This window comes from Myodes glareolus, chromosome 2, assembly GCF_982192425.1.
Source record: "Myodes glareolus chromosome 2, mMyoGla1.1, whole genome shotgun sequence".
Lineage (NCBI taxonomy): Eukaryota > Metazoa > Chordata > Mammalia > Rodentia > Cricetidae > Myodes > Myodes glareolus.
This window is the reverse complement of record NC_142027.1, coordinates 4,917,677-4,933,890: the sequence shown is the minus strand read 5'-3', so window position 1 is coordinate 4,933,890 and position 16,214 is coordinate 4,917,677. Positions and strand designations below refer to the sequence as shown.

At 47.4% G+C, this 16,214-nt stretch overlaps 1 pseudogene across 1 annotated transcript; it reads right to left on the bottom strand.

Annotated features, from left to right (window-relative positions):
• Positions 1-548: 548 nt before the first annotated feature.
• LOC148122897 (MLV-related proviral Env polyprotein pseudogene) lies at positions 549-10,333 on the bottom strand (annotated as a pseudogene). Its single transcript, XR_015735614.1, has 2 exons — positions 9,795-10,333; positions 549-4,045 (listed from the first exon to the last, which is right to left on the bottom strand). The product of XR_015735614.1 is annotated as an MLV-related proviral Env polyprotein pseudogene (transcript).
• Between the last annotated feature and the right edge of the window lie 5,881 nt (positions 10,334-16,214).

Sequence of the window (16,214 nt, the reverse complement as noted above, 5' to 3'; positions counted from 1 at the left end):
ATTGCCACATGGTTGTGGCTTACTGGCAAGATTTCCTCTGGCGTCTGTCTCTGGTGAGACTACATGGCTTCTCTGAGTCTGCTTTCTTCCTCCCAGCATTCAGTTTAGTTTTCCTCACCTAGCTCTTCTGTGCCCTATCACAGGCCCAAAACAGCTTCTTTACTCATTAACCAATAAAATCAGCACATATATAGAAGGACCTCCTATACCAGGAGAAGGAGCTGAGAGTTCTGTATCTTGGTTCACAGGCAACAGGAAGTGAGCTAAGGCACTGGGCAGTATCTTGAGCATATATCAGAGACCTCAGAGCCTGCCTCCACAGTGACACACTTCCTCCAACAAGACCACACCTCCTAGTAGTGCCACTCCCTTTGGGGCCATTTTCTTTAAAACAATCACAGGGTGGGAACTTCCCAGGGGAGGTCGGCTTCTGACCCGTCCAGCAGGCCAGGTTATTTATGGGTCTCGAGGGGGCATCACCTGAAAATAATGGGGGGCGAAAGGGAAAGGAAGCCAAGCGCGTAAAGAAAGACAAAGTCAGTCTGAGATGCGTCAAGGCTCCGTTTATTGCAGGCACAGTTTCATTTTTATAAGGCAGTTCTTGCAGGGAGGGGGTGAGGGCAGAGGGGAATGGAAGACTACCAAGCCCCAAGTGCCCAGGTCAAAGAGGAAGTAACTGTCTGGCTTCTATAATCTATATGGCACATCTTGCGGTCACATTGCTGTGAAAACTATGCCACAGCTGTCTGCACCTTTCTGCAGCAGACTGGTTATGTAACAAAGGTGTGAAAATATGAAGGAGGTGTGAAAAGTTGGCCAGCTCCTCTGGCTTGGGGGTCTTTTGGTCCCTCACATCTCCCCCTCTCTTTAATAATAAAAGGCCAATTGGGATTTAGGATCTAGGTGCTAGTACTTGACCCGAGACTGACGATAGTTTAGTGCCGAAGCAGACCCAAAATTGGTCTGAGCCTAAGCTGGTGCAATGGGAGCAAGCCCTCAGCGTGCAAGGCCTCAAGACATAGGGGCTCTGCTGTTCAGTGGCTGTCGTCAAAGTCTCAACATGAGAGAGACTGAGCCTGTTAGAAGAGTGATGCTAGACCTTTACCCGTCTTTGGGTCATCCTCCCCATTGGGACCCCTTGTCTTAGGTGGGCCTAGGCTTAGACAATTCTTTCGTCACTGACTTTCCAGCCTTCTACTCACTGGGTATGCAAATTTAAGGCACCATGGGGATAGATCTGACATGACCGAATTTTAAAAATTTTTCCAAAATTTCCACCTTGGACCTGGGTTAGGGGGTGTTGTAAATCTAAGAGGGGAGTGGGGGAAGGATTGAGGAGGGGGAAGGGAATTTTCTGGCAGTCGATCAGCAATCACGGGCAGCATTTCAATCGCAGAAGCAGTTGGCATCTCAGCACAGGAAGTTTCTTCTTCAACCACCACTTGGTGATAATGAACCTCAGCAGGCTTTAAGGCAGAATCTATTAAAGACTTAATAAAACGGGTTAAGCGATTAAAGGCCCAAGGCCCAAAAGAAAGAAGGATAGCAAAAACAACCAGGGGAGCTATAATAGTGGGGAGCAAGGTTGACAGCCAGGGAGAACCCTGCAGCCAGGAGGAAAACCAGGACTTTTGACCATCAAGCCGTTCGAACTCCTTTTCACGTTGATCCAACCTGTCTTTCAAAATTTTCATAGATTCCCTAACAACGCCAGTCTGATCAGCGTAAAAACAGCATTCTTCTCGCAGGGCTGCACATAGGCCGCCCTCCTTTAAAAACACAAGGTCTAGCCCACGCCTGTTTTGCAGGACTACCTCAGAGAGCGAGGTAAGAGAGCTTTCTAGAGCTGCAATAGATTTTTGAATGGCTCTGAGGTCTGTTGTCATTGCTCTTTGCAACTCCTGTAGCCGATTAGTTTGCAACAGGGCACTCGTCCCAGTCCCTATTCCTGCAACAATGCCGCCAAATCCTATTAGAGCTGCAATTGTCATGGTCAGGGGTTCTCTTTTTATTCTATGAGACAATTGTGCCAAGAAAACATCATCTGAATAATATTTTACAGTGGGCCAAAGCTGTATCAAAACACAAAACTCTCCTGAAATCTTAAAGCTATTGGCAAATACACATGGTGTCAGGCCAGTATTACAAGCCCAATAAGTCCCTTCAGGGGGCACAAGATAATATTGTCCTTTATGGGGAAAAATGGTTTTGTTGCAATATGCAGAGAAATCCTGAGGAACTTTACCCAAACAATATCCTGATCCTGTAACTTTAGACAAGGTAAGTCGATTTGAAGTGGCTCTACATCTTGGCGGGGGCAAAATCTGATTGGATACATTGGCAATAATAGCAATCCCTTCATAATAGGGGGGTTCTGCAGACAGACACAACCAGCAATCTTTTGTTAAATTAGAGTTGGATACCTTAAGTGCTAAATAAGATCCTTGAATTAAATCAAACAATCTATCAATTGTTTTAGGGACTAAATCGGAAGAAATGGTTGTCTGTATGGGGTTCCTAAGTTTTACTAAAACACAATAATCATAATTTAGCACAGCAGTCAAAACACAAGGGGTTAAACCGGTGCCACACGCCCAATAGGCTCCGGGAGGAGCAACTAGGTGATAGGATTTATCAGATATTTTTTCAATGATACTGCATAAGGCTTGATAAACTGAAGGAACATTTCCTATACAAAGTCCTTTTCCGGAAATTTCAGACAAGGCCACTCCAGGATAGGAGGGGGAGAGGCAATCAAGGGGCTTTAAGGTATACACAGAATATTTGCCCATCATGGCCATCCCTTTATAATGGGAAGATCTGGTAACTGGGAGGCTGGGCAAAAAGGAGGACTGAGGCAAGGGGGTGGTAAAGCGTGAAATCTGAATAGACTCAGGACTGGTCAAACGTAAGCTCTGAACAGGTTTAGGGCGTCTCACATCATAATTCCTTACATCATATTTCCGTACGTCAGCCTTTCCCTGATCTAGGAGGACAGCATTAGGTCCCATAGGCGTAGAGGAAAATGCCTCTCTCAATAGCTGAATCATAAAAATGGCAGCGGGATCTGTGCCAGTCACATAGAGGCGGATGCCCCAAGTCTTTCCTCCCGTCCAGTCCTGTCTTTTTCCCTCTTCGGTAAATGAAATTTTCAGCATATTGCATTTCCCTCCGGGCGTGGCATAAGGTCTATCTACTGGATAATAATGGGAATTAAAGCAAGCGCCACAGGGTATATACCTACCCTTGCGGCCCCAGGGGCATTTTGTATTGCCAGGATCAGTACGATTATAAGGCAAAACAGTAATATAATCAGAGGTTCTAGGGGGTTTCCAGGAGATGGATCCAGTGCTGACGCAACTCCATTCCGCGCAGTAGGCATCCAGAGGCCCACCACATGGATTCGCCAGGGACCTGGAATGAGTGTGTCCTGGGCAGACATAAAATGGGGTTTTTCTGGTCTCTGCCTTTCCTGGGATGGAATTGCACCCCCATTCAGATGGGTTGGTCCAGAGGTCCACTATATCACATAAATCTACAAACAAATCTGGAAACCATTGACCAAATGGATAATCTGCAGAAAAATTGGAAGCAGCAATGCCTCCAGTATGAAGGTTAATGACGACCCATTTTTGGGGCGCCGGGGCATGATTTAAAAAACTCTTATCTGCTTTAAAGCTGGGGAAAAAAAGGCAACCAAGCCAAATCGCTTTAAAAAGCTGCATTATAAAACTTATCAAGCTCAATTTTACCAAGTGCATTCCTGACCTGGCTGGTGGCAACGAAGGCAAAAGCAACAAAAAAGAACAATCAAAAACAACAAAATCAAAAAAAGGGCTCCAAATAGAGGGTCTATGCCTCCAAAAATTATCTCATGCATCTGCAAATACTTAGCTGTCCAAAGGTTCAGAGGCAAAAGGAACTGGCAAAAACACCAGAACCACACCGGGTGTTTCAAATCTGCTGTAATTCCGGCGTTCCTGACAGCTCCCTCCGCATTCGATCTTTCTGGAGATGTTAGCAGCAGGTCCGGGGGCAGATGTCTCTGCAATTTGAACAGAGAGAGATATTTCCTCAGGGGATGGATCCCTGGGCTGGTTTGGTGTCAGAGAAGGGCTTAACCAGTCTGACCGGGAGCCATCTCGCTCCCTTCTCTTTAGAATCATATATGGCAGCGGAACCTTTTCCCCAGATTAAGACGGGGTCAGGCCCATTCCATAGGCCAGTTATAGGATCCTTCCAGAGTACTCTGGCATATCCTTGTTGAGTCTTGGGGTGCCAGTGTCTATCAGCTGCCGATTTTCCTTGCTCATCAAGCGTCAAAAAATTTATGACGAAGAGAGCCTGTGCAAGTACCAACTTTTGACTGCCCTTGTGGGAAAACAAGGTCTCTTGTGCTCTCAACTTGTTAATGGTGTTTTTTAAGGTTTGATGGGCTCTCTCAACGATACCCTGTCCCTGAGGGTTGTAGGGAATTCCTGTACTGTGTTTAATTCCCAAGGTTGCACAAAATTGTTTAAACTTTGAGCTAACATATCCGGGGCCATTATCCGTTTTAATGGATGTTGGTTGTCCCAAAGTAGCCAGGGCTTGCATTATGTGACTAATAACATCTCTCGTGGCCTCCCCAGCATGTGCAGAGGCGACAATGAATCCACTAAAGGTATCTATGGTGACATGAACATATTTAAGCTTTCCAAAGGCAGGAATATGAGTTACATCCATCTGCCAGAGCTGTCCAGGCATGAGACCTCTTGGGTTTACTCCTAAATGTGGGTCTGGCAGGTAGGGCAGACAATTTTTACAGGATTTAACAATCTCTCTGGCCTGTTCTCTAGTAACAGAAAACCTTTGGCGCAATGTTTGGGCATTAAGGTGATGAAGCCGATGGGCCTCTTGTGCAGCAGCTATTCCTTTCATTTCTAAAAAGAACAATTGGGATGTTTTGGTGGCAGCGTCTGCCAAATCATTTCCTAAAGCTAAGGGGCCTGGAAGACCAGTATGTGCACGAATGTGACCAATATAAAAGGGGTGGTCCCTCTGTCTAATTAATTTTTGTATCTTGCAGAACATATCAAATGTGGGCGTTTGGGGTTGAATTGTAGGGACCATCTCCAATTTTTGCAAAGCTCCGACCACATAGCGACTGTCAGAATAAATGTTAATCGGGCAATGTTTAAATTTTTGTAACACAGTTAAAGCTGCACATAATTCTACTAATTGTGCTAAAGAAAAGGAGGTATCAATGGTAGCTGCCTCACCATTAAGGACGTATGCAGCCTTTCCATTCTGGGACCCATCAATAAAGATTGTTACAGCATCTAAAATGGGCTCTTGTTTGGTATTTTTAAGGAAAACAAAGGGAGTATAAGAAAGGAATTGAATCAATTTATCACTAGGCAATTGGGTATCAAAATCTCCTCTATATGAGCAGATGAGGACAGTCCATTCAGGATGATGAAGGGCTAGCCATTCTAAATTGGTTTTATCATAAGGTTGTATGATCTTATCAGGTTCCTTGCCAAAATACCTGGTTGCAGTTTTTAAACCCAGCATAATTAGTTGGCAAACCAAAAGGGGGTAAATGGGGAGCACTTTTCGTTTAGCCATGGGGAGATGTACCCAGAGGAGTGGGATTGAGTCTTGCCAAAGCAAGCCAGTCGGGGAAAATTCGGTGGAAAAAATAATTAATTGTAAAGGCTGATTGGGACAAAAGTATCCTATGTGTTGATTCATAATGGCATTCTCCACCTTTTTAAGTGCCAACAGTGCCTCCTGGGTGAGCATCCGAGGAGACAAAGGATCTGCATCACCAACAAGGATATCTTCAAGAGGGCGAATATCACCTTTTGAGAGTTTCAAATAAGGCCGCAGCCATTGGATATCGCCCAACAACCTTTGAAAATCATTTAATGTCTTTAAAGTGTCTTTTCTAACTTGAAATTTTTGGGTATACAAGAGGTCAGGATAAAGCTCAAAGCCCAGAAATAAAAAGGGAAATTGTATCTGGATCTTATCTGGGGCAATATGAAACCCTCGTTTCTGCAATGCTTGTGCCATCATCAATGCTAAAACATGAGATTCCTCAGGTGTGTTGGTGGCTACCAGAATGTCATCCATATAGTGAACTATATATGCTTCAGGATACCTCGTTCTAAAGGGGTCAATGGTCTGGGCAACATACTTCTGACAAAGAGTGGGTGAATTGGCCATACCCTGGGGGAGGGTTCTCCATTGATATCTAGGATTTGGCCCTATTTGATTAACAACAGGAATGGAAAAGGCAAATCTCTTGCAATCATCATGATGAAGCGGGATGGAAAAAAAGCAATCCTTAATATCAATAATGACTTTAGCATAGCCCCGAGGAATGGCAACTGGTGTGGGCATCCCCGGTTGTAGGGCTCCCATAGGTACCATGGTTTTATTAACCTCCCTGAGGTCCTGGAGGAGCCTCCATTTTCCTGATTTCTTTTTAATCACAAATATGGGAGTATTCCATGGGGAGGTGGATGATTCAAGGTGTCCTTGATCTAACTGTTCCTGCACCAACAGTAAGGCTGCCTGAACCTTTTCTTGGGATAGGGGCCACTGATCTATCCATACTGGATCATCGGATTTCCAGGTTATTTTCTCAGCATGGAGTGCAGGGGGAGCGGTGGCCCTCAGGAAAAAGAATGAACAGGGGCAGCAGATTCTCGATCCTCTCCGAGGCCTCGTCTATCCATCTTTTGTTTTGGGGTGATGGGCTCTTTTATTCCCTGTTCCTCCTTTTCTAGTCCCTTTCCTGGTAGATATCCTGTTTTTAGCATCATTTTTGTAACAGTCTCATTAGGGCTCATCATAATGACCCCCATCTGGGTTAATATGTCCCTTCCCCATAAATTAATGGGCAGTCCTCCCACCACAAAGGGTGTGACATTCCCTGTATTGCCTTCCTTATCTCTCCATTGCAAGACTTTAGAGCTCTGAAGGGTATCTTGGCTTTGTCCTATACCCTGTAAATGAGTGGCTGTGGCCTGTAAGGGCCAATTCTGTGGCCAATGGGCTTTAGATAAGACAGTAACGTCTGCCCCGGAATCCAGCAAACCGAGGAAAGGTTTCTCATCAAGCCACAATTGTAAGGTGGGTCTGGTTTCTGTTAATTTTTGGACCCAATACACATCTGAAGATCCTGGCTGAGACTGGCCTCGAGTCTGTGAGGCAAAAGGAAAGTTCCCACAGAGGGGAAGAGGAAGGGCCTGTGCTATACGCTGTCCCTCAGATATCAGAAGGGGTCCATCAGGGGCTGACACCAGGATTTTAATTTCACCTTGATAATCATTGTCTACTATGGTGGGCGTTACTAAAAGTCCCTGCAGGGAACTTGAGGCCCGCCCTATAATTAGAAAAAACATGCCTGGGGGTGGAGGACCATGGATCCCGGTATCCAATATGACTGTTCCTTCCTCTGGTGTTAAAACCCGGGTGGAGGAGGAACAGAGGTCCAATCCTGCACTCCCTGTTGTCGCTCTGCAGAGGCTTGAGGTGGAGGAGGGTTGATGAATGGATTGTGGTATCCGGCCTGCATTTGCGGGGTCTGCTGTGGGGGATGGTAGGGGCCCCGCAGGGGGGCCCCTTGCCCGTTTCCCTGAACCGCAGGAACCTGCTGTGAAGGGGGATAAAAACTCCGCAAGGGAGCTCCCTGTCCGTTCCCCTGAATCACAGGAAGAAGCTGTCCTGTGGCATCGTACTTAGAGCGACATTCCTTCGCCCAATGATTCCCCCGTTTACAACGTGGGCATAGCCCAGGTACAGTCGGCTTAGGCAAATTGAATGCTTGCGGAGGGTCTGCGCTGTTAGTTCCCTCAACGCAATTTCTAGCAAAATGTCCAGGCTTCCCGCACTTAAAACAGGATTTGGGAGAAACCTGTCTTGCGGCCGCAGGGTTGAGCGCTGCGCCCACGGCCAAACTGATGGACTTTGAAAGTTTATGCTCAAAGGAGTCAACATCATTGCAAAGCCTAATCATGCCATGAAGATCAATCGCTTTCATTTTTCCCCTCAACGCAGCCTTACAAGCCGAGTTAGCATTCTCAAATGCAAGCTGTTTTACAATCACATCATCAGTGCCGTTTTCTCCCAAAATTCTTTCTGCAGCTTCCAAAAGTCTGGCCACAAATTGTGCATATGGCTCACTGGTTCCTTGAACGATCTTAGCAAGGGAAGTACCTACAGAGTTAGAGGGAGGAATGGCTCGCCAGGCGGCCAAAGCAGCTTGTGTGAGCTGGTTAAGCAGCCCTAAGGGCAGCGCTTGTTGTTTACTTTCAGCTGCATATTTCCCTCGACCTGTCAATTTATCCAAGGTCCATGAGGCTGTAGCTGCATTTTGTTTGTTAACATCAGCCTGGGCTTCCAGTTTTTCAACCAGCTCAGCTTTCCAGGTTAGATATTGGGCACGGGAGAGGACTGACTGAGCAACTTTTGTCCATTCAATGGGAATAAAATTTCCCCCTTGCCCCAACCCTTCAAGCATAGACAATGTGAATGGAGCTGCAGGGCCATAATTTTTAACTGTAGAATGTAGCTCTTTCAGATGTTTCAGTTTGAGGGTCTTAACAATGCGAGAACCACCTGTTGGAATGTCTTCCCGTGCTTCCTCCTCCCCTTCAGACTGAGACTCTTCCCCATCCTGTCCATCCTCAATGTCTGAGGTGGAAGATTCTGCTTGGGTGTCAGGGGCTGTTCCCCGAGATCTAGTCATCACCGGGAAGGTGAGACGATGTTTAATAGGAGCAGAGCGAGTCTTGGGGGGACGGGCTTTAGCAGCTCTAGTCTGGGGAGGCTTAGCTGGAGATTCCTGTGATGTAGAGGATGGTAATGATGGTGTCAGTAGATCAACCTGCAAGGTCTGAATCTGAGTAGTCAAATCCTTAAGTTCTTTCTGCAGGGAAATAACGCCTCTCAACTGGGTTATTTGACTGGCAAGGGACCGTTTAGTGGCCAGTAGGCTATCGACACCAGGAGTCTGAGAAGGCAAGGCCATAGCAAAGGAAGAGGCTGATGGCTGGATCTGACAATTATGGAGGGGCACATAAGGAGGAGGCTGGGACCATCTAAGTCTCTGAGGAGTATTCCTTCTCTCATGAGTCCTGATGGGAGCTACAATGGATGGATTATGTCTTCCCCTCTCATAAGTAATTGTCTCACCCTCGAGATCAATCTCATCGCCAGAATCCAACCAATCATTGTTCTTTTCCTCAGGAATTACTGGATACAGGGAGGGTGGAGGGAAAATGGGGGGCGCAGAAGGTTTGTCAATCAGCGGTGGATGAAGTTTCTTATCTCCAACCTTCTCATCCACCAGAGAGGAAGCTGAGGAACCGAGTTCCTCTCTCTTAGATGAAAAAGACGGAGGCACTTCTCCAAGGAGAGTCGCTGATTCTGACTCCTGTCCACCAGAAATAAAATCCTCATAAAGGGCCAAGAGATGGGATGCTTGCCCTTCCTCTCCTGAATCCTTAAGAATATCTCTAATTATACCATAAAAACTAAAAAATGATTCAGGGACCTCTTCACCATTCCTTAAACGATCATTAATTTCTTTACCTACCTTTTTCCATGTCAGGGGATGAATGTCTGGCCCATGTACAATCAACCAAGGGCACTTCTCTTCCAAGTAACAGAAGAAGTTCAAAAGGTCCTTTTTCTTTACCCTTATTCCCCTTTCCCGAAGACTGCTCTTTATCTCTCTCATAAAGAGGGCCTCTTTAGAAGCCGACTTCCCCATTTTTAACTCGGACAGCCGAACTTACCTCAAGACGTTGCACGGGTGATGCAGGACGTCTCTACCGTTGATGCTCCGGAGCCTTTCTTTCTAAATGGGGGCTGTCCGGCGACCACCGTCCCTCGAGCCCCACGTTGGGCGCCACTTGACCCGTCCAGCAGGCCAGGTTATTTATGGGTCTCGAGGGGGCATCACCTGAAAATAATGGGGGGCGAAAGGGAAAGGAAGCCAAGCGCGTAAAGAAAGACAAAGTCAGTCTGAGATGCGTCAAGGCTCCGTTTATTGCAGGCACAGTTTCATTTTTATAAGGCAGTTCTTGCAGGGAGGGGGTGAGGGCAGAGGGGAATGGAAGACTACCAAGCCCCAAGTGCCCAGGTCAAAGAGGAAGTAACTGTCTGGCTTCTATAATCTATATGGCACATCTTGCGGTCACATTGCTGTGAAAACTATGCCACAGCTGTCTGCACCTTTCTGCAGCAGACTGGTTATGTAACAAAGGTGTGAAAATATGAAGGAGGTGTGAAAAGTTGGCCAGCTCCTCTGGCTTGGGGGTCTTTTGGTCCCTCACAGGCTTCAGGGAGTTCTGGGCGTTGGTGAGAACTTGGAACATTCAAGGGGGGAATAAAGGCTTTGCGGGAGAATTCTGGAGGCCAAAGGGGTGTGGGGCAGGATGGTGAGAGAGGCTTCTCGGCAGAACAGAAACTTCCATTTGGGACATGGAGGAGAAGGTGAATGAGAACGTGGCTCTGATGGTGTGATAGGTGGGAGAAAGGCCATCCACGGGTGCCCAAGCCCTGATCTCTGAGGCCTGGACAGTCCCTTTGTGTCCAAAGGGACTTTGCAGGTGTGACTAGGTGAAGGATCTTGAGATGGGGATCATGCAATCATGACTACCCTTTTAAGACAGGGCCAATAGGCTGAAAAGCTGCTTACTACACAGCCTGAGTTTGACCCAGGAACCCATGGAAAGAGCCTGATGTGGTGGCACATCACCCGAAGCCCAGGATCTCAAAGGCCTGCTGACCAGTATTACACAGCACAATGATGGAAACAAGACAGACCCTGCCTCGGAAGTGGAGAGCTAACTCCTGAAAGTTGTCTTCTTACCTTCATTTATACATGCCATGGCAATGCATGTCTATACATGCACGCACACACGCACACACACACACACACACACACACACACACACACACACACACGGAAGAGGGAAGGGAAGAAGAAGAGGAGGAAGAGAAGAAGACAAAGAGGACTTTCTATTGCTGTCATGAAACACCATGACCAAAAGCAACTTGGGAAGGAAAGGGTTTGTTTCAGCTTACAGTTTACAGTGCATCACAGAGAGAAGTCAGGACAGGAACTCAAGACAGGAACCTGAAAGTAGGGACAAAAGCAGGAGCCACTAAGGAACGCTGCTTACTGTCTTTCTCACTTTGGTTTCCCATATTCCCCAGGACCACCCAGGTAAGCATATGATGACTCTTACCCTATCCTAAGCACCCCACCCTTCTACATGCCCTGCTCCACCTGACACATGGATGAGGCTATTTGTAAGTCCCCCCTGATAAACCAAACTTTTGTCTGTCCCATAGGCTGTCGGGGATGTCTAGAGATGTCAACACCAAACACACGACCACACTTGCTACTTCTTGCTGTTTTAGGAGGCAGGATAGTGAGTGCTCCAGAGTATCCATAACCTCAGCCCGGACATGGTATATGCTATTACACATGGCAAACCATGGAGGTTGCAGGTGGATTTCAGACTGCCTGCATTACACAGACAAACACCAGTGCAATCACCAGGATCCACAGATGTGCAAGAGGGAAGTAGAGCCAAGTGCACATGATGAGTTGGAAAAGGGCCGAGCCGGGGCCTGCTGACACTGCACATGGGAGGAGGAAACAAGTTGAGGCAGGGTGATGGCATTTGGAGAGCTGGAAGAAGCAAGAAAGAGTTTACCCCAGGGCCTTCAGAGAGGATGCAGCCTTGCTAAGCCCTTGATTTTAGCCTAATAAAACTAGCATCGGATTTCTGGCCTCCAGACTCGCAAGGGGCGTGTGTGTGTGTGTGTGTGTGTGTGTGTGTGTGTGTGTGTGTGTGTGTGCGCGCGCATGCCCGCCTGTGTACATATGTATGTGGAGGTCTAAGGCTGACATCAGATGCCTTCTTTAGTTTGCCTTCCACCATGTCTTTTGAGACAGGATCTCTGATTGGCCTGGTTCCTATCAATCCTTCTAGGTTGGCTATCTAAGCAGCCCTAGAGATTCACCTGCTCTTCTTCAGTGCTTGGGTTACAGGCACGTATGCCCATGCTCTGGTATTTTTATTCAGGTTTGGGGGTCAAACTTGAGTCCTCACACTTGTGCAATGAGTGCTTTTACAATTGCGCCGTCTCCCTCAGCCCCATAGATGTTTAACCCGAGCGACCACCAGGCAGTTTCTTCCAGCAGCAATAGGAAGCCATGTGCCTCCGCTTGCTCACTCTTTCACTTGGACTCCAGATTTGGCCTCGTTTCTCTGCCTTAGTGAAGTCTAATATTTGTCCCTTTGTATCAATGACAACAGCACCTCACTCCCCCCAGGGCTTCTTTCTTGAATTCTCTGCGTCATGTCTTGAATGTCATAGTGCTCCCTCTTGCTCAAGAGCAACTTAAAGGTACAGACCTTTCTGCCTTTCCAAAGGACTAACATGATTATCCCTTGGCCCAGCTGAGTAGCACAATGATGGAGACAGAACCAGTGTGACGAAAACCATCTATTTTGGGAATCCAAAATCAGATCTAGCCAGGCTTACCCACCAACCAACAAGAGAAGGCAAGGCTTGTCATGGCTGGTCTCTGAGCTCTGTCCATCCACTGTGGTGCACATGTTTATATTCACACATATAAGCATATGCACACACACACACACATAAGGACAAAGGACAAAAAAATCTTCAAGTGATGGAACTAATGACAGAGGGACACTTGACCAAAGACTGTTCACCATACCCATCAGGCACGGGTGTCTGGTGCCGGGACCCTGGAACTTTCCAGCAACTCATGAAAATATTTGAGACTGGCAGTGGTGGCGCATGCCTTTAACCACAGCACTTGGAAGGCAGAAGCAAGAGGATCTCTCTGAGTTCGAGGCCAGCCTGGTGTCCAGAGGGAGTTCTAGGACAGTCAAGGCTACACAGAGAAACCTTGTTGGAAGAAAAGAAGGAAGGGAAGGAAGGAAAAGGAAAAAAGAAAGGAAGAGAAAACAGAAAAAGAAATAAAGAAAATATTTGAAAGCCCAGAAAGACAGGAAAAGTGTGAAGTTGCATTTGCGCAGGATGTCTGCAAACTGCAGCATTTCTCAATTTATCAATCATCGGCTTTTTGCACCGCCACAATTTCTACAATCGGGAGCAGCTTGTGATCCTAATTTCCCTACCTACCAGGATTTAGAACTCTTGAGTGCATGCAGTGGATGGAACAAACTGCTTTTATCCATCTAATTCTAGTACAGGCTTTTAAAAATCTTTTCTGGTTTTTCTTAACATTCAAAAACACTAAAGATGGGAAGTTGGCAGGTTTTAATCCATGTGGTATAATGTTGTTTGGTCTCCAAAAGAAAGCTGAAGGCTGTGCAGAAACTGGCCGGTCCCAGGGTAAGTTGTGGGGCTGAGTGTGTGATGATGGTGGTTAATGTTCCTTACACCATTGTCGTTAGTCCTTGATTCTATTTCATGCAACAAACAACCAGCCATCTTATAGTCTACAGTTCAGTGACATTTGGTCTACTTACTCTTTCACACTGGTCCCCTCTATAGGGTTTCAGATTTTTATCTTCCTTCCCTTCAGCCCTGCTACGGACCAATCTGCTTCGCAGCTCAGTGAATTTGCCTATTCTAGACATTTAGTGGAAATGGGATCAATCTGTAAACTTTTGTGTCTGGTCTCTATCACTTGTAATGTTTCTGAGGTTCGTCTTGGCTGGAGTCTGTCGTGTTCTGTTCCTGCTCACATTGGTGCTTGAACAACGGGATTGCTGTGGCTCACAGTCTAAGAGATGTAGTCCACCATGGCAGGGTCTCTCAATCAAACCCAGAGCTCATCCATATATAGCCAGTCTCATAGCCAATAGCCAGCTCGCCCGGAGGTCACCTTCTCCGTCTTCCCAGGCTGGGATCACAGGTTGGCAGCCACACTCACCTGGTCTTTACATGGCAACCGAGGACCCAAACTCTGGTCCTCACACTTGGACCACAGGGCTGCGACCACTAAGCATCTACTCCAGCCCTAAAATAAAAGGTGATAAGGACAGGAAGTTGTACTGTAGGCAGCCGAGTTAAGAAATGAAAAGACATGGTGGTTCTCATCACCTAAAGAAGTCCTCGTAGAACACGACAGAGCCCACAGCTGAGGCACATGCAGAAGCACATGCAGAAGCGTGTCCCTTGAAGCCGGCCGTGGCTGGAAGAGGGCCACTAGCGGCAGCAAGGGCAGAGGCTCCTTGGCATGCTGGGGGCGGATCCAGAGTCCTTGTACCAGGGAAGGCCTGGAGGGAGGGAACCGTTTCACCCAGGGTTTACTTTGGCTCACCACAACAATCCAAGTTCTGTTCTTCGGGCCTCAGCTTCTAGTTCAACCCAAATAGTTTCTATTTGCAGAAGGTCTTAGGAGAAGAAAGAGGCCAGTTCTGCTGCCAGGTACTGAGCAAACACCCTCAACCCCGCAGGGAGGTCCTGAATACAACTCCTCTGTGTCCTGCAGTCACCTCCCTGAACCAGCCAACACCGGCTACAGAGCCAATTCTATATCCAGTGCTATAGGTCAAGTGGTTACAACACTGTTAAGTCCACCCGTCCCGCTCTCTGGCTAAATGCACCTTGGAAAGGCCAATTCCAGTCCTCAGCAAAACAGTGGGACAAAGCCAAACAGACAATGGGGGCAGAGAAGCTGCTCAACCTGCAGCAAGCACAGGGCCTGCGTTCCATACTGCAGAAGCTGGGCAGGGCGATGCACCCCTGCGACTCTATTGTTAGAGTTGAGGCCCAGAGAGGGTGGGGAGCTCTACCTGGCCCCACAGCTTGTAAACGGTAAAACTCCTATAAGATCCATGCCTGATCTGTTCCAGGTTTTCTGGCTACCTTTCAGAACACCCCCAAACAGAACTCACATCCAGAGTGAGAGTTTCCATGCGACTGAAAATGCTATGCAATCTGCCTGGTGTGAAATGCCCAGTGATGATGATGGTGATGATGGTGATGATGGTGGTGATGAAGAATAGAAGATGAGGCCTGTTCTCTCTATCTTGGTCCTAATGTTTTTGGGGGTGGGCTATTTCTTTTAAGATTTTCCTAAGATTTTCTTGGTTTCTCTTCACAGTTTTGGCAGTTTCTGCCCCAAAGATTCTAAAAGCTGAGAATGCACTGATCACTTTGGCAGGCTGAAGGGGTTTAAGGGGAGCGAGGTTGTGTGAGGGACACTGGGTGGGGGGGCGTGAGAGGAAGAGAGGGAAGGAGGGAAAGAAGAAGGGGGGCTATGGAGGAGGGTTGGGGCAGGGGACTCGAGGGAGGGGAGCTCTGGGGGAGAGGTGAGCCTGGAGTCTGTGAGGAGCTGAGGTGAGATGGCTGGGCGCTTGCTAGGTGGCCTGTTTGCACCTCTGCGGCCTGACTCTCTGTTGACACATGACGAGGCTGGCACACAGCAAAGGGGCTGCTGTGGGTTCCTTTCCTGTTCTCTATGGCGCTGCAGACTCTGAGGAGGTCCTGGGGGGTGGCGCTTTCCCCCACCAGCTGACCCTGACTCCTGGCATCCATTCCGCAAACCCTTGGCGTTGCAGAGCAAGCCAGGGCTTTCTTACCCTCCTCTTACCCTCCTCTCCCCACAACTGGGGAACGAGGACCTAACCAGGGCAGACCTGCAGTGTCCTTGGGGAAGTTATGATTTGAGCAACAGATCCAAACGACCAGGGTGGCACTGTGGGCTCCTCATCTATCTGTAACCCTGAGTACCACCATGACAGCAGACCTGGCGTCCTGCACTGCACTCCACCATTGAATATCTTCAAAGAGAATGCCAAGCTGCGACAGAGATAGGGGCCAACGTGTTGTCTCACTAGAAACAGTCCATGGTTCATTAAAATGTTTATTTAATACCAGTATTAAGAGTAACATAAAATAGTTTCCATGTTGTGATTCTCCACACACTCTCCTTGATCCTAAAGCAAGGTTTTGTCTTTTGAAATTGGCATGAGAACCCTTCCCCAGGAGAGGCAGGACTTATCTGCCAGCTTCTGTCTGTGCTGACGGTGCTGTCGCACACGTATGACCGTCTGCTTCTGAAACGTTTACAGGGAAGTCGTGGAAGTGGACTTTATGGAGAGCTACGCATTTAACATTGCTTTAAACTCACCCCAGTGTTTCAATCAACTGGGCAAACATTTAACAATTCTCATTTATAACAACCATAAAAGCCT